Raw genomic sequence first — 24,573 nt, forward strand, 5'->3', positions numbered from 1 at the left:
TTTAAAGAACTGTCTAATTAATTTCCACCACAAACAAGTGATCTGAACTATAAACAACTGAACTATTTAAGAGAGATTTATAGGCTATTTAAGAAGCACTTTGAATTCCAGGAATAACCTGTGGCTTAAAGTCAGGTCCCCCTTGGAAGAGTTGTGCTGCGTTGAGTTTGGATTCCTTGCGGACAGCATGTGCTGCAACAGGAGCTGCACCAGCCTGGGAGGAGAGACAGCACATTGCCACCTGGTGCTGTGTATCCAGCTGTCTGCTATATCCTCCTCTTTTTCATGAGACTGGTGTGACAGCAGTAGTTATGCTCTCTTGCCATCATGCAACTAGTCTGCAAACAGGAAGCAAAAGGGGAACACGCACTTCTTAGCAGTGATTTTTCCTGTCTAGAATTCAGTCTGTTGATGTGTTGGTCTTTCTAGTTCTGATCCAGAAAAAATACTTAACATATGCTTATCATTAAGAGACTTTCACATTGAACTGCCATTGTATCTTGTGCCATAAAATCACTGAAGAGTTTTGGGAGGTTATTTTTCTGGAGGGAAGCCTACAGTCCTTGCTGGGTGAGATAATTAGGTTGTTTGTTGAGTTTATTTAGAGGAAATATTGTCTTAAAAATGAATATTTTCCTAGTAACTACTGTTTTACAATGCTTAGTAGCGAACGTTTTTCTACATTTCATTAAATTTGTGCCTTATGCCAAGAAAGCACTTATCACTTAATCTCTAAAAAACAGTTCCTGTATTTGGGAATAATAATAATTAGTCTCTCTTTTTCAAAAGAGTTCATTTTGCAACATGTTCAGGAAATACAGAAACCTGACAGTGGTAACCATTCCATCTCTCCCTTGCTCAGACAGTTTCCCCCCTCTTAAGGTAATGCGAAGTTCAAATAAAACATTTTAGGACACTCTCCTAACTGATTTGTCTCCCATCTAGGGACTATTACTCCTTTCTTTCCTGGACCACTATTTTCCTTTCTGTAGGGGGAGATCCTTGATCTTCTCTAAATTCTAGTCAAGGAATCCTGCATTAAGCACCTAAGTCATTGCTTTCCTGAGCTGCTTCCTGTTTTATAAACTTCTCTCACTATGTTTGTCTTTCTACACATTCCCTTTCTCCACCTGCTGCTTCCATTTCACCTAGGTTACAGCCTCTCATAACAGGCATTTCTAATCGTCTCCTTTAGTTATACTTTCTGGTCTGCAGTAATGTTGCATCTACATACTGCATCATTTCTTCCAGCACTGACTGGCACATATGTAGAAGATATTTACCCTGTAAGTAGCACAATGTACATGGTAATCATTAACCACAAGTTAATATTAGATTTTGTAAAATTTGTCACTCCTTTATAAGGTCATCAGTTGTCTCCAGACTAATACTGTGAATTCAACATTGGGCTTGTTAAGGTACATTAAACTTGGCTCTTTCAAGAACACGAAAGTTGCCAGATCATGGCATATTAAAGTTCCAGTTAACTCATCATCCTGTTTCCAAAAATGATGGGCTGGATATGAATAGACTGTAAGAAACAGGGAATGTCTAGTATGATCTCGTAATACATACTTGTTTGCTTGACATCCACTATCTCCTGCGGCAGCGAGTTCCACTGTGTGAAATGGAAAAGGGGTTTGTATGGAAAAAAATTCTTATTATTTGTTTGTAATCTACTTGATAATTTCACTGAAGGCCTCCTCATCTTTGCATTACGAGAAATAGCAAATAGTTGTTACCTACTATCCTTCTCTATGTCATTCAAATTTTATAGATTTACAGATACAGAACAGCAATAATGTGTGATTAATATTATCACATCACCTTTAGATTGAGTTGGAAGAGCTGTTTCATGTATGCCACTTTACCCCTTTTCCTGGGTGGTGGCTTTATGAAGTGTTAATTTATTTTTCCATTTTCCCCCATTGCTTTCAGATTTGTTAAAGCTGAAGCACTTGCCTTGGCTGAATGTAAACCTCAGTTATTTGTGAAAGTGGAATAGGATACAAGTGAATTTTAGAAAAAAGGAAATACACCATAGGTAACACAGCGTAAATGTTTTTGGCTTGGTCTTTATGTTTGTTTTGCAGCCTGCATTTCCCTGGGAAGGCAGACATGGAAAAATGGTGGTACAGCCTTGGTATGCAGGTTGCCATTGGAAGGGGATTCACTGGCAGGCTGCACACAGCAGCCTGTGGTCCCAGAATAACAATTAGAAGGTAACTCTCACATGTAATTATGCTGCTGGCTGGCCTTGTCTGAAGACATCTGAATTAGGGCTCCAGTAGAAGAAAAACGTGATCTACACTGTAAAGGGTAGGTTGTTGTAGCTTCAGCCTGAGGTCATTGTAACTTCAGCTGATAGCATGATGGTGGTGTGCAGCTAAGTCAAGAAGAGGAGTTAGAAAAGCTAAAATAGAGCAATTGGTCTGTGAGAAACTCAGCCACTTGTGCTTTTGCCATATTGTATTATCCAGCATAAAGGGAATGGTGGCAGGCATGAAGTGATGTAAGATGTGAGTGATGCAGTAGAATAGCAAAAAGACTGAGGAAATAGCTGTAATGAAGTAGTATGTTGTAGATGACAGCTGACCATACAGCATGCGGAAGGCACCATGAGAGGCAGCCAAAAATAAAACTTCTTATTGGTGTTTTCTGAGTTAGGACAGTTGAGATGAGGCTACAAGAGAACCTGTACTTCTTGGGCATGGTTACCTGAGATTAGGTACCAAAATGCAGAAACGCTCTCTAAGCTGTGAGAGGAAAAGCCATCCCCTTTCTCCCCAGATGGTTTTATACCAACCATCCATTTTAAGAATAGGTGCCTTTAAGGTGTGTTTGAGAGCAAAATTATGCCTTCTGCAAATCAGAAGACTAAGCACAGTTTCAGCAGGAAGCAATTTTTCATTTTATGCACCTTCATCCCTACAGAACAGGAGCTTAGATATATATTGAAGAGTAAAATAAAGAATGAAGGAAGAAGGAGAAGAAAACTCACTTAGCAACAAATTAGGAACCTTTAAAAAACATTTTGACTAAATTTGGCAATGCAAGTGCTCTTACTCAGTAGTCGTAAGTAGGCCAACACGGGTAATCTACCAAAATAAATGGTTCTTTCATTATACCATTCAAGTGCCTTGAGTATTTATTTCTGTATCTTAATTGGCTTGCATTTGTTTTGTTTTGTAAGATGGACTTTTCAGAGAGTATGAGTTGTGTTTTAGTATCACTGCAATGTACAAAATTACTGACATGCCCTCAGTCTTGAATTCAAAATGACATTTCGTTTAACCTCCATATAAGGAACGAGCTAATCATGACTGTATCTCCATAGATTAGGAATTCTGCAGTAGTCATGAACTCTCTTTCCAAATTACTGGGAAACTCATTTTTATCAATCAATATGACACGTACCACTAGACCAAATATTAACATTTAAGACTTAGTGGAAGAGGGCTGGGTTAGGGATCGCTTAACCAAACTGGACATACACAAGTCCATAGGCCCTGATGGGATACACCCATGAGCACTGAGGGAGCTGGACAATGTCATTGCAAAGCCACTCTTAATCATCTTTGAAAGATCATGGTATCAGGAAACTGCCTGAGGACTGGAAGAAAGCAGTGTCACTCCAATCTTCAAGAAAGGCAAGTGGGAGGACCCAGGGAACTCCAGGCCAGTCAGCCTCACCTCGATCCCTGGAAAGGAGATGGAGCAGCTCATCCTGGATATTTCCAGGTGATGAAGGATGAGTAGCCAGCATGGATTCACAAAGGGGAAATCATGCTTATTCAACCTGATAGCCTTCTGTGATGGAATGACTGGCTAGGTGGATGAGAGGAGAGCAATGGATGTTGTCTACCTTGATTTCAGTAAGATTTTCAGCACTGTCTCCCATAACATCTTCATAGGCAAGCTGATGAATTGTGGGCTAGATGAGCAAGCAGTGAGGTGGATGGAGAACTGGTTGAATGGCAGGGCTGATCAGTGGTGCCAAGTCTAGTTGGAGGCCTGTGGCTAGGCGTGTAGCCATAGCTAGTGGGTCAATACAGGGTGCAATCCTGTTCAACTTATTCATCAATGACCTGGATGAAAGGACAGAGTGCACCCTCAGCAGGTTTGCTTATGATACAAAACTGGAAGGAGTGGCTGACACACCAGAGGGCTGTGCTGCCATTCAGAGGGACCTCAGCAGGCTGGAGAGATGGGCAGAGGGGAACATCACGAAGTTCAACAAAGGGAAAGGCCAAGTCCTTCACCTGGGAAGGAATAGCTCCACGCACCTTTACAGGCTGGGGGCTGACCTGCCAGAAAGCAGCTCTGCGGAGAAGCGCTTGGGAGTCCTGCTCGACAACAAGTTGACCATGAGCCAGCAATGTGTCCTTGTGGCCAAGAAGGCCAATGGTATGTTGGGCTGCATTAGGAAGAGCACTGCGAGCAGGTCGAGGGAGGTGATCCTCACCCTCTACCTAGTGCTGGTGAGGCCACACCTGGAGTACTGTGTCCAGTTCTGGGCTCCCCAGGAAAAGAGATTTGGAACTACTGGAGCGTGTCTAGCGAAAGTTTACTAAGATGATTAATAGCCTGGAGCATCTCTCTTATGAGGAAAGGCTGGGAGAGCTGCGACTGTTCAGCCTCAGGAAGAGAAGACTGAGATGAATATCTGAAGGGCACAAAGAGGATGGGACCAGACTCTTTTCAATGGTGCCCAGTGACAGGACAAGAGGCAACAGGCACACAGTGAAACACAGGCACTTCTGTCTGAACATAAGGAAAAACTTCTTTACTGTCAGGGTAACTGAGCACTGGAACAGGTTGCCCCAGGAGGCTGTGGAGTGTCCTCCCTTGGGGATAGTCAAAAGCTGCCTGCGGAGGGTCCTGGGCAGCCTCCTCTAGGTAACCCTGCTTGAGCAGGGGAGTTGGACTAAATGATCTCCAGAGGTCCCTTCCAACCTCAACCATTCTGTGATTCTGTGGGTTTTTCTTTGTTTTACTTAGTAATTCATCTCTGACCTATGAGGAAAATCTTCCATAATGTAGGAAAATAGAAGAGTTAATTACCCTTTAATAATAATGTAAATAATAATACAAATAATAATAGCAATTTTAAAGAGTTTTATAAACAAAACCTTGTGGGATGTATTGCATCTTTCACATACAACACATTGTTTTCTGTCCCTTGGTAACTACTTTATTTGTTCAAAATGATACCATGGTATGCATTTCTAACGTTGCAAGAATGATTTAGATCAGTACTATGTACTAACATCTGGCTGCATAGTGTAGCTGAATTACTTCTGCAATCACTGCAAGAGAAGAAAATGGCAAGCAAGTGTACATAATTTTAGGCTCAAGGGCCCAGTATTCTTGTGCAATGCTGGTTAAGCAGACTGACAAAGCAGAGTCAGTCTGATGTGTGTTAATATGGGAAAATATAATTAGTTCCAAAATAAAAGTTACTGTAGTTGAAGCTGCAGATATAAACTGTTTGAGGAAAATAGTGCTAGCTCCATGTATTCAAATCATACTGTAAGACTGATGATTTGCTGGGGATTGTACAGTGAAAATCCAAGATTTGAAGATAAATTGTAGACGTGCATCCTTCACAAATACAAGTATTCAGCTTCTACCATCCTGTGCGTACACCTGTAATACTAATAAAAAAATATTTTTTTCCTGTGCAACCTACAGATTCAGAAACAGTCATGGAAATATTTGAAAGACTCGTAGCAGGCCTAACGTCTGGAAAGCAATTAAGCACCATGTTTTTCCTTTCAACTTTTGTCATCTGTGACTTTCACAAGGTTTCTTTTATTACTCTGTACAGTTGCCATAATAACAGCAGGTCTGTTGTTGGAAACCTCAAGCTGTATTTGTCACAGGCATACCATGCAAGTAGGAAAATTGCGCTTTAGCTTTGACATAGTATGGAATGACTTGATTCATTTATTTGGATTCGGCTAGCTGAGGGTGGTTTAGCAAGTTACTCTGTTCCTTGTCAGTCTTTACAGACCATTAGTCACTCATTTCAAGTAGTAGAAAAGGGTTTTGTAGTTTGAGTCCAGAAACAAGTTTTGTAAAACATAAGATTATTTCTGAGGGGGAGTAGAATAAAACTTTAAGTAAGTACTGTTTTGGTCCTCAGAACTATAAGGTTTGACAGGATAAACTTTTAAGGATATGAAAGTATTGTCTGTTTCTTTTTCTAGGTCATCAGCTGATTGTTCTCAGTTATTTCCATTTATTCCTAGTATAGCTAGAACTTTCTTTTAACATTTTGGGGAAAAGACATGCCATTGGGATTTGAAATGTTTATGGAAAATATACTCCATTACTGCCTAATGAACTTTGTATTAATAAATAATTTCTGAATAAGATTCTTTTGCTGCTTCAGAAAAAGAAACCATAAGAAATGTAAACTTACATAAGTGCAAAAATGGCTCTTTCTAAATGCTATTTATAATGTATATCATTGTGCAAACAGTTATGTGACTCAGGAACTAAGGATGAGTGAGGGTAAATGGGATTACCAAAAGAAAATAAAAATTCAGCTGATAATATAAAACATGTAAATATTATATAGGCTATTAGAATAGACAGAGGAAGGGTTCATCTGTGTATTTTTTCATAGCTGTGTTATGACTTAGTTGAGTACTTCTATCAGATATTTATATTCTGATGGGCAGGTCCTTGTTTCTCATTTGGAAAACTTTTCAAGTCATAATTTTAGGACTTTTAACAATTATCCAGAAATCTCAGATATGTCTATTGTGGATGCACAGTGATCTCTTGCAGTTCAGTTGTTTAGGCATACTCTTGCTTTGTCACATAAAACAGATGCTGATATTTCTGCTCAGAAAGTCTCAGGCAGAAATATGCCAGGTCTAGGCAGCATTAATCCACAGTCTAGATAATCAACCCATAAATACTCAGAAGTCCACCATAAGCCCTGCAGCTCACATATTTGGGATCAGCTAATGCAAATGTCTGTATCTCAGTTTCTGCTTTCCAAATACACTGAATTTTGTTAGTATAAGTTTCTCCATGAGAAGCTTGCTTGATGCCTTGCACACACAGAACCATTGCCTTGCATCATAATAATTAAATTGTGTTACTTTGCACAGTGTAAGTTAGGAATTGAGATGCATGAAATTACTGGTCACATTTAAAAGTCTTCTTCTCTGAGTCCTAATCTAAAACTGAACTATTGAGAATATTCTTTTTTTGTAGAGCACCTTTCTTTTTTATTTGCATGCACAGGTGAGACTGAAGCACCTCAAACAGAGGATGAGTCTGGAAAACTAATTTCTAGGGGTTTAGTAACACATTTTATTTATTTATTTATTTATTTATTCAACCCTCAGTTGATCTCTTTAACTACTTTGGCATCAACATTAACATTTCATATGGCTTTTGTCTCAGAGACAGGATGGAAGAAAAACAAACCAAAAAAGCCAATTTCATTTTCATTTAGTTGTTGGAAACTGCTATTAAAGAGGTCTGTGAAAAGTTTTACATAATTTTGTTCCAAGAGTAAAGACTCATTTTTTTTCTATGTTTAAAACCTCAAAAACTGAGGGGAAGGCAAAGGTTTACAGAAGATATCCCTATCCTCCGAGTGCTAGTTATCCCTGTCTCCTCAGTCCTCCCACTCTAATTTGATTCAAGATCTGAGTGTCTGCTCTAAGATAAATGCCGTTTTTGCTGCTGAGTTTTCTTCGTTATGCCTGATCTTTGCTGTGCAGACAGTATTCTTTATGGGCTAGCAGTAATCTTTAAAGGGGAACCCATGTGGGATTGAGCCCATGCAACTATATCTCTTGCAGGAAATAAGGAGTCTGATCATTTCAAAGAGACAACTGGGTATGTTCTGGGTGCCAGGGAACAAGCTAATTATGTTACATGCTCCTTAAAATATTGTTTAATCAGACCCCTTGATGAAGAACAAAACTGCAGCAGCTCTGTGAAATTCTCTGTTGATAAGTTTTGTCAAATAAAAACCAGCAGTTTGGCCCAGATATACATCCTTTCCAAAATCTGTTGAATGATTTCACAGTTGAAAAATTGTTCAGTGTGCCAGTTCTTTCCCAGAACCACGGAGGAATTCTACATTGGTCATGTGAGGGGAGAATGGCTATCGGAAAAAGTGCAGGGTGATACTCTCTGCACTCTGAGTATGTCCATTTATTCACTACCAGAGCTAAGTAAAGATCTTTTGAAATATTTGTTTGTTCTTTTAGAAAGTGTAAACAAGTAGTTCTGTAAGTATAGTTACAGTTATTTACTTATTACTAACAGTTATAAACGGAAGTTCTACAGTTGCAGTTGTTTATTTCAAGGTGCTTTTCTGACTTCCATTGAAAGCACTGCAAATATAGATATTGGATCAGCCTTAGCCAGTCAGAACAACTCAAAAAAATCTGAAATTTTGGATTAATTTACAATTTTTGTGTTTTAAAAATTTATTTTCAAAAGATCAAACATTGGGAAGTGTTCTGTTCTGCCATCAGCCTCATTAAAAATAAATAGCAGCTCCAATCTTCCCAGAAGAGATCCAGAACACATTCAATTTGGAAGCGTTAAAGTTTTCAAGGATTCCTGGTTGTCGCAGTGTACTAATTTTTTGTTGATAGTAAGCTATGGATAGTTTATTAAAATACCCGTGGTTGTGCTATACTTTGCGAAAGAAACATTCCTTATTGTTTGTCTGAAAATACAGATTTTTTTTTTCTCTGAATTGACTCAAAAAGAACAGAAGGGAAGAGGAAACTAAATGGCCATAAAGTGAAACAAATCCCACTGAGAAGGGAGAGCTGATTGCTTATTTTATAGCAGGTGTATGTGGTTAACGTGAGTCTGCCTACATTTTCTTGCATAATAGTCCTCCTCATATTCTTGCATGGCTTAACACAGAGTATAAGTGCAGGCAGGGTCAATGAGGGTGAACCAAAACCTCTAGTCACAAGGCTAAAAGGTGACCTTTTTCTGCTGTGATGCCAAATATTTTGCCTGAAATCTCAATTAAGTCCTCCTGCAATATCGTTTGGTGTGAGCACAGATATTAACATATTAGAAAAATAGAGGACAGAGAAGAAGATGAGTGTAATGAGTACAGAAGGTAGAATAGATGACAAATACAATTGAGGCTTCAAGAAATATTATGCATGACATTCTGATTCTTCAGTATGCTTTCCTGCATTGTTATGGCAGCTTTTTCTTTCTTATGAGCAAATTCTACTTTGGCATGGAAAATAGGCTGATTGCCCTCCTATTCCTGTTTCTTTTAACAAACACTTGTGTGTGCTGCAGAATACAAATAGACAATAATTTGGCTAGAGCACAATGTATGGAATTTGTGTATGTATATGAGTTCAGCTAAATGATGTATAACACCAAAGTTGTTGTTGACTTTAATTTCTCTTCTAAATCCTTATGTTGGGGGATGAATACTAGGCGTTTTACAGATGATCTCTTTCATGTGCAACAAGTAAAAGGAGGAAGTTACTGCTACATGCTGATTTTGAATTTTCAAAATCAAGATATCATACTTTTTCAGTAGAAGAGTTTGGACATTGGATTGCAACTTGGCGTACTGAAGATGGAATCTGTGGATGTCAGAATAAGAAAAAAAGATACATCTCTTTGTCTTGGTTAGAGAAATTACTGGGATGAACTGTAGAGAGACTGTTGCTATCACATAATTAACACTACTACTAGGCTTCACTCACTCTTAGTTAAAAATGTGATTGGCATTGAAATTGCCAAGTTTATACTGAAGATGAAGCAGAATATTTTTGTAAAGTCTGAAACATTGGCTTTAATCTTTTATGAGATCTATATCACTAAAAATTCTGCTCAACTGAAATGTTTTTTAATGCTTTTTTGTCTCTTTTCTTGCTAAAAAACTCATTATTGTTTCTTCTGCAAAATATACGCATCCATAAATCTCAAATGCGAGTGCTAGGCCAAATAGAAAAGTTGCAATTAAAGATCCATTAATGATTTTTTTGGGGGGAGGGGGGGTAAGAGAGAAAGAAAGAAGGAGAAAAAATGTTTCTGAATGAACCTTTCTCTCATTGAATTCAGCAATTTTTTTTTCACTTTTTATTGCATGGAATGCTTTTGGACATTATGACCTAAATTACTAAAAAGCATCAGGAATTTTTTATAATTTTAAGTTTAAGTTTACTTGAGTAAAAGAACCTTTGATGCTTTCCCAAGGTTTATAGTTTAAAATCATATTGAATTTATTATTAATTAAAAATTAAATAAATATCTTTTTGAAATTTGGGGTTCAATTCATACTACCACTCTCATTTTAGAAAGTTTTGTGCAATGCCTAGTCTTTTTTGTCTCCCTTGGTTGTTCCAGAGATACTTTATGGTATCACAGTACTCAAAGCACGTAAATTTTACTGCCTACCTGCAGGCAGCCTGCCTGTTGCTTTCTAATCTTTACACCACTCAGGCACAGCACCACAGCGATAAACACTTGAAAATGCAGATAGATTAAATAGATTTTTACATTGGCTTGTGCAAAAGGCAGTTTTCAAGGGCAAAAATAATACAGTGTTAAAGACCTTGTCATTGAGAAGCATACCTAGTTCTCTCATGCTGAAGACTGAAAGAGAATAGAAGAAGCCAATAGACAAATGTGGTCTACAAAAGCCCCACTCATCATTGAATTCTTTTAATGGATAAAGTAACACTAGCAGATTTGATTGTATATAAGCAGTTAAACTGAGAGCTTCTTATGACCCTAAAAAATGTCCTTGATTGCTATTTGCCTTGTAGACAGTGAACATGATAGATTCTTTCCACTATTTCTAAATGAAGGAAAATATATTTGGCCAGTTCTTATCATCCCTTAATCTAATACCATAAAGTTTGATGCAGAAAGGAATATAAGCATTTAAATCCCAAACTTCAGTAGTCAAATTCTCTGAACTTGAAGGCCATTAAATTTCTTTTCCTAATTGTTTCAAGATTCTAATATTCTGCCTTTTGGCCTGCTCAGAAATGTCTCAGTCTTGATTGTGCTAGATAACTCGAGTCTTACTCCCATCAGGATCATTTAAGTAGACAAGATGAGGTCTTTGGCAGGTCTGAACTGTTCAACACTTTCACAGTATACCTAATCAGTAGTGCGTCACACGACTGGCCATGCTAGGTGACACTGGCACTCCCTTCTTTAGCCACCGGCTCAGTGATCAGAACATCACCTAACATTCAAGTTTCTTTTCTATCCAAGAACTTTTTAGCCAAAATCTTTTCCATTTCAGGAGAGTACTTCAGTGATGGGATTGTTCAGGAGAACATTGCCGTTCCATCCTTGATAAAATTATTCCATTTTGGAGGAAATAATCTCATATTCTTTGGCCACTGAAAGTGCAAGTGTGAGCAAAATTCAGATTGGACTGGAGAAGATGCTGCTTTGGAGGAGGATATGTGGGCTTGAAGTTTTCCTCTAGTGACTCACATTCTGCTATAAAAATGTGTTAGACACGTGTAACCCACAACCAGTTTGCAAATCTTTTAAATCTAAATGTTTTGCTGAAATAAAAATGGATTTATGCACATTCTTAAACTCTTTGTTGAACTGAGCCTTGAAAGGCTTGCCTAAAATTATAAAAAGAGTTTGATGCAGAATCAGAGAATAGGTCTAGATCATCTGAAACCTATGCCATTGCCTTTACTGATAGACTATGCTTCCATGTAATGCAAGTAGTTAAAAACGGTTAGATATATCTTTAAAATTATTGGTACACTCATGTGGTAAGTACAGCTCATGAGGAAATCATCATTAAGATGAAGAAATAAATGCAGTGGAATTTATCAAAAAGAAAGAAGTTGCAAAAAAGAAAGAGTTATATGTGTCTGTAAACTTGACATATACCAATCAACTCATACTGCAGCAGAAGAGGAGAAAGCTCTAGGGTGAAAGAACTAATGTAGACCGTGAAAGACGTAATACATCTCTCTGCTTCATTTCTTGTCCTGGGAACATCTACTATTTGTAACATAAACATCACATCATATTTCAGAGAGGGGACATATGTTTCACACTCAGCTACTTAGATAGCATTATTATCCAGAAAAAAACCAAAAATTACAACCAGTTATTATAGTTAAATTAATCATATGTGGTATTCTTCTGTGAAGTATAATGTCTAAGAATGGATAGATATAATAATATTATAAATATTTTGAATAGTGGTTTGTTGATAAAATATATCTATCTTTGTAATTTATAATGGTGAAAACTCCATCCAGGATTGAATAGCAGCTATTTTATGTCAGTCCCACAGTGCCTGTGTGCCCTAGAGCCATCTCTGCTTTGCTTTCCTCAAATGAGCGCTCTATTTCAAGTGCATTTTTGGCAATTAACAATGCTTTTGTAGTTACATGGCAGCATATGCTAGAGTAATATTACATTGTTTCACCTCAGAGCAGGTATGTATGATATATCAGAGCAAATCAATGAATGCTTTGCTGTGTTAACAGACAAAAGAAAGCATTTTCTTAAAGTAAGATGCAGCTACACATATATCATCATTATAAAGCTTTGTAGATATATACTGCATGTGAGATATATAAGTTATCTTCCCTTATGTAATTATGGAGGAGGCACAAGTATGACCTTATTATCCAGCTTATGTCAACATCATTACTATTTCTAAGTCAGCTCACGATTTTGAATGCTTTTTTGGCATTCTATTCTATTATTTTTCTGCTGTTTTATTGAATTGGCAGACTGTAACATAGTTTTTGAGGCAATTAATTATTTCTACACGTGAAGGCCATTCAATTTTATTTGGGGTTAGTTGGACAAAGTTCATTTTGTCCAACCTTTGTCTCTTAATATAAACATTTTGTTGACTGAAAAGATGAATCCCACCCAACTTACAAAAGTAAAGAAAAAAAGAAAGGAAAAGAAAACAAAAGAAAAAAGAAAAACATGCAAATCTGATGCTTAATATACAAAATACAAAATTTCCTGAAAAGGGAAGAATAAAACTAAGGTTGAACAGAACAAAAATGCTGTGCATGAATCAAACAGATCAAAACAAATGTTATCTCCACTGAGGAAGACCAAACAATCTATCTGGTAATATTTTGACAATGAAAGGAGATACTGAAAGTGTGTTAGGAAAAGAATCTGTAAAGAAAAAAATGCTTACTAAAATCCAGTCATTCCAGAAGGTTATCTTTGTTTCATATGCAGCTATTGACCGAGGAAGGCTCTAGTTAAATGACTATTAGAAATATGGATTTGTAGTTCAGCCCCTCAAACTGAGCCCCATGGAAATCAGTTAGGCTATATGTGAAAGCAGAAGTCTGTGCATACTTCTGTAGATTATGGTTTAAGACTTCAACACAAATAAGTCCACAGTATGTCTTTAAGGGTTTTATGAAAAGATGCATACTCCAAGGTTGGGAGTTTTGTGTATAAAGAAAAGTGTTATTGCCTTGAAGACAGAAAGAATAATTTTCAGTGGACTATAATGCTCTTAGGCTGTGAATCCCAGCATTGTATTGCATTCTCAAGGAAAAACCTTGAGAATTATAAAACTCCACTGCCACCTCTTTGTCTTGTTATCAAGACAAAAAGCATAGATATATGGAGTGCACTGTACCTATTTTTATACATTATGAACAATTTTACATGTGAAATATTCTGCTAAACTCTTATTTTTGTGTTTAAGGTGACCTTCAGAGGAAATTCGAAAGCAATAAAGCAAATACACAGTGCAGTGTGTGTATATATCTGTTTGTCACTAGGAAAAACATGACTCATGACTTTTTGCTTCTGAACTGATTAAACTTCTATCCTGAAAGTGACAACAGAGTCATTGCACAGATTGATGTGCCCAGTGCCCTACCTTCAATAAGGTTTGCTCTTGATTTATTAAGCTTCCAGGTAAATATGTTTTACCTGCTTTCTGGTGTGAAGATTTGCGCAGTGCCCTTTTGCTAATTGGAAGCATGCAAATAATAGAGATATCTTTATATTTCATGTCTCATTTACTACACATTTATGTAAACTGTACTGCTGTTTCTCTTGCAGCTATTGTAGTGGAAGTGTGAGAATTTGAAGTTTTTGATCTACAGTCTGAATAGTGATGAGAGAGACTTTCTTTGCAATATGTTGTCACATGGAACAGGAGAACAATCTAAAGTATAAAGCTTTTGCTGTAATGATTTAGAAGTATAAAAGCTAATATTCATGAGCCTCTGCTTTTGTTTTTGGCAAGGAAGGATTGTACAGAGCAAAGCACTTTGGTACTTGAGATGAGTTCTACAGTTAAAGTCTAGCATATGTCAACAAATGTGCATCTTATTGTGGGTTTGTCATGTTGCTTTTGAGTAGTGAAGCAATGTTATTCCCTGTTCATATTCTCTGCCAAAAATCAGTAATTTATCAGCTTAAACAGAACAATTGCAATAGCAAGTTTGTATCACATAATTATCACACTGCTGCACTTCAGGACTTCAATTTGCAGGTCTGCTTTTTAGGTACGAATTACAGTTACAGCCAGTGGTCTGTCTGAGTCATCCATTTCTACTAAGAAAAGCAGTTTCTCCTGTCTGAATGTTTGAAAGGACCACTTTCATAACAGGCTAATAAAGTTGATAAATTCAAATCGAAAGACTTACATTCTGGAAAAAACAGTTGGAAAGAGCATGCCACTGTAAGCTAGGGAAATAGGATGTTATATAAGATAAGCACACAACGCTGGGTTTAATGGAAAATCTATAACGGGAGATTCAAATATGGAAAAATAAATATTTGATTTCTAGAGTCTTCAACAGTTCCTTATGTCAGTGTGAGAGGGGAGGGATTTCAGAATTATTTAGCCCTTCTCTTGTGTCCTTCAGTGGCTGGTCATCTCCTGATGTCTTTTTGTGTCTACAAGCACCCAACAACTTTTCAATGACACTATGCTAGATCAGGACCACAGTCTTCACATATATATTCTGGGCATTCTATCAGGATTTAGTAAATTGCAGAATAAAATGTTGAAAATTATACAGGTATAAACAGTATGATTAATACTAGACTCCTGATGAATTCTAGAGTTTGTTGCAAATTATTCAAAGATTATTTTAGCTGCAGCATTGTAGAACTATAGCAAGACTCTTCTTCTCTAGGAGAGGTACAGCATGTCATATGCTCTTTGGGAGGTATGTACTGTGATAGCAAAAAATGTCCTCCATAATAGACAAGAGAGGTTTTTGATCTCCCCATGTCCAGTTTCTGACAATGGGTGGTGGAGTACACATTAGAATTTGATTAAACTGTCTTGGTCTTTAAAGTTTCTTTGTATATATATCAGTAGGTCAGCTTATTAACACTTGGACAAAGTACATAGTAAGTTTGCAATTAAACATCCCCTTCCTTCCCATGGAAATCAAATACAATCATAACTTCTTCCTTCCCTGTATTTGTTTATGCTAAAACCTTGTCATTGCCTAAATTATATTAGTTTTGGTACATACTTCAAATGGATATTTTTATCATCATGTTCCAGACTGGACAAATAAACATCATACATGTACTTATTTTACATAGCACAGTGCAGTAATACCTAAGTAGAATTAAGTTGCCTAGGTGGGATACAGACCTAACATGGCTACTGCGCTCCTGCTAGCCATGTTAGCTATCAAGAGCTGTGCCACACTGTGCCATGCAAAGACATACCTCCCCATTTGTTTAGCTGTCTGTTTCAAGTCTTGTGCTAGCAAATAAAAATCAAACTTCTTTTACAATCTTTTGTCAGTATTAATACCAACATAAGAAAGGCTAAAACTTGAGTGAACTGGATATATCTGTCTACTTCAGTACTGCTAGGTGATTGGAGATGTTACCTGCTCTTGCAGAGTCCTCAAGATGCTTTGATAAATCTGATTTCTGTATTAAAGAAATGCCAAGAAATGCATCTGGATGGATGACCCCTGCATGGCCCCAAAGATGAGCATTGTGTTAGCATGCTATTTGTATGTTTGCAAGCATAGTCTTCGGGAGATCGAGGGGCATTCCTGTTGCCTTCCAGGGAAGCAGAGGCACTTCACAGGGAGCAGTGTACCTTGCTCTAGGGTCTGCTTTTTCAGAGTCATTGGAGTGACTGGTTGTAAGATTAATAAAATGGCAGTTAATGTCTCCAGCTTGAGAAAATGCTCAGGTAAACTATGACTGTAAGAAAACGTGTTGACATTTTTAAAGTTCTTGCACTTAGTTTTATGAGGCCACACTGAGCTCTCAGATCAATTCTTTATAAATGTATACAAAGTTTTCCTCTCTGCTAAGTTCTGTTAAGGCACATGGATGAAATACTGATTTTCATTCTTTTTGCTAGACTAATATGTTGTAGTAATTTTTGAATGATCTCTAAATTAATTTTTCTTTTGGCTGTATTGTGCTCGGAATCAGTGGCTCACATTTTAACCCTCATGGACAGAAAGAACTCACAGATCAAGCCTTTATGAGCACAGCTGTATTGATTTGATTTTTCATTTTGTATTATCTGTATGTTTTTAATTTTATTTTCATACAAATAGATGGCTCACACTCTCAGCTCTCACAAAGTATTTAAAATCTACATTAATCAAACAGACTTATGACTTTTGTGTCTTTTCCAAGCTATAATAGTTTCCAACTAATTTCTTCTAGAAGGTATTTTCCTCATTGTAAGTTTTGGTGGTTCTGTTCATTCTGTTTTTGCCTAGTTTTTATATATACATATATATATAGAGAGAGAGAGTGCACAACTTACTGTAGTTTTGCTGACACTTTAAGGCACATAATTCATTGGATCTTCCAGCTCACACTTTTAAAAGTTTCTATATCAACAGAAGTATTACCAACTTTTCCCATTTTATTAATAATATAGAAAATATTTCATAAACCAGTAATAGTTTCCAAACTGGCAGTAATATTTGAAGTATCAACCCTGGATAAGGTTTTGTAGTCTGGAATTATTTTCCAGCCTTGGCTTGTTATTTGATTCCAGTCATATATTCTTAGGAACAGAATCTAGATCAGTTTACTTCCTATTACATAATCTAAGTAGTTGTCACTGAGACTTAAACGTTAGTAACTATTTCCACTCGTGGGAGCCATATGCTGCACAAGCACAGAAGAAAAATGGATTTTCTCAGTATGTGTGAGATGATACTTCCATTCCAGGATTTAGGCCACTGATAGGACATATGCAGTAAGCTCACTGAGCCATAACTGCTGAAGCACAGAAGACCAACAGGGGTTGGAGTCTAATTTCAGAGCATTACTATGAGGACAGAGTATCTTCAGTAGCATTTATGGAAATTGATGTCAGCAGACTTTGAATTGGAATCTAATGCTTCTTCATAAAAACAAATATTCAACTGATAGATGGATCTGAATATTATCTGCAGCAATAAATGGATTAAATATTGCCACTTTCAAATGACAGTTTTATGTAAAAAGATATGAATTTTGGATTCAAAACATGAAATTTCTGCTTCGTGAAAACTTTAGCTAATTGCACAAAGAATAAACTAGCTTTTTCTGGAGCTTAGTATTGAGAGAGTGATATTAAAATGAATATCTGTTATTATTGATAATGGAAAATCTGCTGCTTTGGAAAGATTATGTTATTTATTTCTTGAGCATCATGCAGCAGCTGTGCAGATAGCTCCATTAACACTGACTAGAAACCTTAGTTCTTCCATTTATAAAATATTACAAATAAGTGAAAATATAATTTCCCTCCCTCCAAACACTGGAATTCTTAAGAGTATATATCAAACATATAACTTCAGATTACTTGACATCATTTCAGCTATTCTGGATATTCTTCTTTGTTATTAACATTCATACAATGTGACTGTCAAAGAAGCTGAATCCAGAGAAGGCTTATACAGGCAATAGTTCAAAACTGGTCTGTCAAGGGCTGCAATAGTAAGCTTACAAAGCAGGTAATAAAGCTGGTAACTATAATAATTAAAGGTGGTGGAGTACTCATAGAAATTAAAGTATGGTAGCAGTGGTTAAAAATAAATAAGTGTATCAGTATTCTTGCAGTGCAGGCAATCAACACTTTGAGCTCTAAGGAATGAGATTAGCTGAGCTTATTAAAACTAGTTTGTTGGTGGGTTTTTTTTTGGGGGGGGAAGGTTGATTAGTTTGAGGGGGTATTTTTTTTCAAGTGTAGGGAATTTTTGATCAACCTTGATCAACTTATTATTAAAACTGGCTAATTCTTTGGACTGGATCACTGACATTTTCAATTTATTCAACAGCATTTCATTTTGGTGCAGTCCAATTTGTGTGGGGTGCCAAATTCTCTGGATTAGATATTCAGTTGACTACTTTCTTGAAGTAATTAAAACAGAATTGCAGTCACCTTGGTTGGAATTCATTTCACTTAGATTTAGTCACCTAGGCCTTTAGTCATCCAGAGTAAGCTCATCATTCAGGTTTCTCTTAAAGTCAGGAAACATAAGGCCAGAAGACAGGACGAATGGAAGTCCAGCCGATGCTGTGACTGAGAATATAGACCAGTTTTCAAAAGTTTCATTATGGCTTCTCGGGAGAATATGTCCCCACAACATGTGAAGTTTAAAACAAACAAACAAACAAACAAACAGGTAGACGAAATTCCCAGGAATGATAAATGATGCACTAGCATTAGTGCTGACAAATTATTGTCTTGGTCATCTGACTCCTGACTCATCAGTAACTAAAAGTGGATAAAATCAGGTCAACATGAAGTCTAATGCCCAAAATGTGATTCCAATGGCAACACAACACTAGTTTCAATATCTTTTTTTTCAGATGGAGGTTACAGTTCTGTAAAAATGTGACTTTAGTGACTTACTTAATGATAATAATCTTCAGCCTCTATTTAAGCACTGAGAAAATGCAACCTTAGTGTGAATGGGATTTTAATTACCCTCTCAGAGTGAATTTTTGCTTTCTATAGTGAATATCTTACAGTGCAGGACTCACTTCAGTCTCAGTAATCCTATTTGGAGTCCTTAAACAGGAATAAGTAATAACTTGAAATGAGCCTTTGCGCCAGTCTTCTTGGTAAAGGTGAATTACACCTTTTGTTATTCCCATGGATAGCAGGAACTCACAGCTGTAATCAACCTTGTTTAACTCAGCAAACAGTTTTTGCTTTTACACACAATTATCTACCCAGCTGATGCTGTGACTAAGCGTCAGCCAATTACAGCACCAAAGCATAAGAAGAAAGAGACTTTCATTGTTCATTTATTTTTATTTTACAACATGTGCCTTTCCCTTCCTCCTGTCTCCCTCTGCAGAGCCTGCCTCTGCTAACCTTTGAGGCATTTAGAAAAACAATATTAATATGCCTGCTTTGGACGTGTGAGGAGATATTAATTTCCCACAGTGTTTTCAAGCACGTACTTGTCCTGTTACTGCTTCAGTGGAACAGGAAGTATATTACAATATTGATTCTTAACTACAAATTATTGATGGCTTGAATAACTCTGTGTTTGTTTCATAAATGTGAATTTTAGAAACAGTCCCTTCATCCCCTCTTCAAGACAAAAAAAAGAACTTTTATCTTTGTCTTTTCTCAGTAAGATATAACTTTATACTTAAAATACCTGTGGTAAAATATTTTAATACTGTTTGACATTGTGCTATGAAAGACTGAAGTGAGATAGGCTTCAAAATTAAGTAAAAGTAAAGAATGTTTTTGTTGGGGTTTTTTTTAGATTTGCTTAGACTTTTATCAAAAATAATAAATTGTAACATAAGCACCATAAATATAAATTAATATACTATACTATATATGTCATATTGTATTGTCACAGACAAGTCTGGAAGGTATTCACAGACACAGCCCTGTCAATTCAGAGCAAGTTGGAGAAACTTTACAAAGACCAGTGGCTTTCTGAAATGCTAGATAGCCTGGGCACATTTTGCCAATTTTGTTCTCAGACAGGGTATGTTTATCCTGCAGGTTAGACCCTGCTGGCAAAGATGAAATAAAATCAGATTCTGAGTATATGTTCAATACGCCTGAGTTTCACTTACCACATACACCTCAGTCTCTGAATACAGACATTCAGACAAAATGTAGCCTGTCATCCTTTTCCAGGAAAATTAGCTGGTTCCTTAAGGCTGAATACCAGTGCTCATTAGGAGCTACTTTGCCTCACAACTGAGTAGTTAGAAATCAGAGCAGAGAACAAGCTCTCTTGATCCCTTCAGTCAGTCCTTCTGCAGCCTCTCTTTCCCCACAACAAAATCGCTAGTCACAGCAAACTCATCTCACAAAACTAATAAGATATTTTTTTCTTTAAATACTGACTGCTGCTTATGGGATAATGAGAATAGCTTGCAAAATTACAAGCAGCAACACTATTTGGTGATATCTACTATAATGATATCCTGCCTGGAACTTGTTGAAGAGTTGTTTATAAAAAATAAGAAAATTTATTTTTTTGTGGTTTTTAAGGAAGGGTCTTTTTCTTCTACATTCCAGGAATTTTAATCTTTTATAGCTCACTGTTTTGCTAATTCTATCACACAGTCATTGATTTCAAATATAGCAATATAATTTGCAATATAATATAATAACTCATTAGGGTTAAGGTAGAGAAGCAGAACTATTCAAACCTATAAAGCAAAAAATTCAACCTCACCTGTGCTTCTAACTCCAGTATTAAGCAGTACAATTAATCTGCATTTCTTAGTTAATGAGCTCCTAAATCCCACATGTACTTAAAAATCTCAGTCATAACTCACAGTTTACTTAGACACTAGTCCACATCCCAGCTCTGCCACTGATTTGCTACAAGACTTATGTTATCATATTTGTTTCCCATGCCTGAAAGTGGATGATAATTCTGAATCACCATACAGGGATATCATGAGGCTAAAATTGTTCAAGTTTGCCAAGCTCTTTGTTGTCCTTGACTTACTATGTGGATCTGGAATACACTGCACGCATGCCAAATATTCCTGCTATTCTAAAGGAACTACAGTCAGCTTTTTCACATACCAGCTCTTTTACGCTGTAGGCTAACTGCTGCTGAGTCATGGGTTCATGGGGCATATTGAGGACAAGGCAGATGCAATGCAAGTAGGAAAGGAAATGTTTACTCTAATGTTTGCAGAAAAACAAAAATAAAACTCCTGGTAAAATCAGAGTATCTGTAAACATGAGAAAAACCTAACCCCTTTCAGAATATTCTTTGACAAGCTGTTGTATTTGTAGCTGATTTTGGCAGCTGGCAACTTCAGAATATTAATGGATCATTGGTACAAGAGCAGTCTGAACAGGTTGATCATGACTGACTGAAGTCTACAGTGCATGTTATCAAGATACATTATTTGTCTATAGCATTTGCTCTTAGTTTGACCTTGTTGCTTCAGTCTCTATTTATTTTTTTCTTTCACTCTTTTTCTTTTCTTTCTTATCTATCCTTTTTATTTCTTTTTTCTTTTCTTTCTCTTTTTCTTTTTTCTCTTTCCTTCTTGTTTTCTTCCTCCCTCTCTTTCATTCCAGTGTGTAAACAGAAACCTATGTAATAAAAATATTGCATATTAGATTTTTCAAAGTGTTCTCTTACCATGTTTCTCTCCTACTATTCATCAGTAGATACATGCAGTTACCATTACAGCAAGCTGTGTTCTTTCTCACTGCTTACATAAATGAGATTTATACAGGGAAACTAGAAGGAGCTTAGGAGAAAGAATCCTTGTGCACAGGCTGATGCAGAGTATGGAAAAGCTGAGCAACCTCTCTGTAGCTGACAGAGAGAACTGAAATTGATGGGTTCACCCAGAAAGAGCTTCAGTCACCATTCCCGTTTCTTCTCTGCGTGGATGGCAAGCAGCATTCTTCACCGATTACTTGCCTATAAAAGCATAGGTATGAGTAGTACTCACTTTCTATCTCTAAGCACATGATGGAGCTCACATGATTGTTTAAACACACTGGTGGTAACCTTTAACCTTTATTTACGCAAATGCTGCTCTTTTTCTTTTTTTGGCTCTGGCGCTATGCCCTTCAGATGAAAATTGGGCCCTTGCTCACATATACCTGTTTTCATATCTTTTACTGCACTCCTTTCTTTCTTCACAGATCATAATATGCTCTGAGAGCTCTGAAAGGACAGTTTGCTTGTCAGTGCTTCATTCTTCTCTCTCCCATCTCCTCCCTTGTCAAGGTTTATATCCACTCATTCAAAATGCTATTTTATTTTGGCTGCTAGTAGTTATTGCCCTTGTCTATATACTCCTCCTACCATCCAAATCCCACTGGTTAGGCTCAGACTAGAGCTAGAGATATTATTATGCTAGACTGCTCTGGGAGGAGTTCAGTTTCAGGGAGATTAAGTGAAAATTTAATAGGATAAAGACTCTTTTAACTCCTGAGCAGGTGTAGGATGTTTGAGATGTTGGACTTCACATTTCTGACATAATGAATGTTTTGTTCCTCTCAGTGCAAATATGTATTTATTATTATTTTTTTTTCCCTTTTCACCTTTTATTAACTGGAGCTAAAACTGGCTATCCAGATCATAAAGAAATATCATGGAAGCTATTATTAACTGTACTCTGTAGGATCAACAGGAGGTGTGAGATATGATGATCCAGACTCTGCTTTGTGACAGCGTAATGTCTAGTGTAAGTTAACACACAACCTTTTACTGTAGCAGTGCTATGAGCTGGTTATGCAGTGGGCCTTGCAGCAGTTTGTAGATACTAGAGCACAGGAGCAGCTAATGCCTCTTCCCTCTTTTCCCTAATGCACCCTGAGCTTACTGTGAAGCATTTAAAGGGAGGAAAGCGTTGAACCGTCACAGCCTGTTCTGCTCCTGTAAAGAAACAATTGTAAAGGAGTCTTTCCAAAGAGCTGATGTTTTAGTCCTTCAAGAACTATCTTCTGACTAATGTGGTGGTGGTGGTTTTTCAAAATGGTCGTTTATTATTTTTTGGAAATGGAGTACTTTTTCAATAAGTTGATAGTCACTTTCCATTTTTATGGAAAGCAATACTTTGATATTGTGTGGCATTAATTAAATTTATAGTAAGGATAAAAGTGTATGACTGTGAAGAACTTTAGGCTTAAATCTTTGAAATATAGGAAAATAATAGTTAACATATTTTTGGAAATAACCAAAAGTTTTCTTAGATGAGCAAAGCAACTGTTTTCTGGGGCAGTAGAAGGCTCTGTTGTTCACCCCATAGAGGAAGTGTTCCACTTTTCATGCCAATTTGTATAGTTGTGTTTGTGAAAGTAAACAATGTTTGGTAGGTGTGTTATAAGGTACAACAGGCTTTTTGAGATTCTCCTTTTTTCATATGTGTCCTTATTCAGCAAAGACCAACCAGGATTTAACTGCTTTGCCAAAGTTAATCTCAGCAACCAGAACTATCTCTTCTTGTTCGTCTTCTTCCAGTGACAAGCCCAGGTTTTCCCTCACTGAGCTACATCAGTAGACTAATATTAAGGTGAGAGCAGGATTAGCAGGAACATAATACAGGCCAGTGTTTTTTTCTGGACATGGATGTGAAAAGATTTATGTTCTCTACGTACTAAGCAACGGATACCTATTCCTGCCAGCAGTGGATCTGTAGGATATCATACAGAAGCCAAATTTTCTGGGATTTTTTAGCCTCACATAGAAGCCGGTTGTCTTTGTGGTTTATTCACCCCCTCACAGAGGTCTGCCATTGTAAAGGTGATGTTTACAATTAGCTTCAGTAAAGTGGGGAATCAGAAGTACAGTGGGTTTCTATCGCAGTATTAGCCTAGTGATAGCTAATCTTAAAAGCAACACTTTGCTAGTTTTGCAGTATATATTATATGCAGTACTAGATGCCATTTACCCTGAGAGTACTCCAGGCACTCTCCTGAGAGATTAATATAAGCTTACACAGTTGATTCTTTTAGTTTTTGTTAAGGCAATCATATCATTCCCACCGCTAATGCAGTCTGCTATGACAAATTAGAACGTGCCATAAGTGGCATGGAAAAACCACATGGAGACCTACTGATAAGCATGAGCATAATGGAAACCCACATACTGTTATGGTCCATAACTTTGGATACTGGTACAACAGGAGACCAGTGGAGTGTAGTAAGTTGCCAAAAATGCCCAGGAAAGAAACAGAGAGGAGGGTGGAATTTTCAGTTCCTACTGCCTGTGCAGGCTGGAACACATAGAAGAAAACACAGTGGACTCCAGCTTTGTGCTTTAAGAATAAGAGGAAGAATAAGAGGATTTTATAGTGGAAAAATCTCAGAATTGCAAAGTGGATTCTCTCTAATAGAGGTTTTCTAAAAAGGTAATGCAGAATGTAGTAAGCTTAAGTTTTTCGATATCAGAATGATAATAAAAGTGTAAAACTCATTTCAGGAGTTCAGGAGTTTTATGTGAATTACCTATGGTTTCTTGAGCTCCTTGAATTTCTTAGTTGCGCCTCTCAGCAGGTCTGCAAGATATCACTTTGGAGGCCTCTGCTATCATGAATTATAAATTAGAAGAGCACTGTGGAGAGTTTGTGAGGTAATCAGTGAATGATTTCCTGCCATCATTT

The 24,573-nt window shown here is 37.0% G+C and overlaps 1 protein-coding gene across 4 annotated transcripts in view; it reads left to right on the plus strand.

The window, feature by feature from the left end:
- The window catches only part of SLC16A7 (solute carrier family 16 member 7), an 87,245-nt gene that overhangs the window by 24,065 nt on the left and 38,607 nt on the right, over window positions 1-24,573 (plus strand). The window lies entirely within an intron of this gene.

Source organism: Dromaius novaehollandiae, chromosome 1 (assembly GCF_036370855.1).
Source record: "Dromaius novaehollandiae isolate bDroNov1 chromosome 1, bDroNov1.hap1, whole genome shotgun sequence".
In the NCBI taxonomy this organism is placed as follows: domain Eukaryota; kingdom Metazoa; phylum Chordata; class Aves; order Casuariiformes; family Dromaiidae; genus Dromaius; species Dromaius novaehollandiae.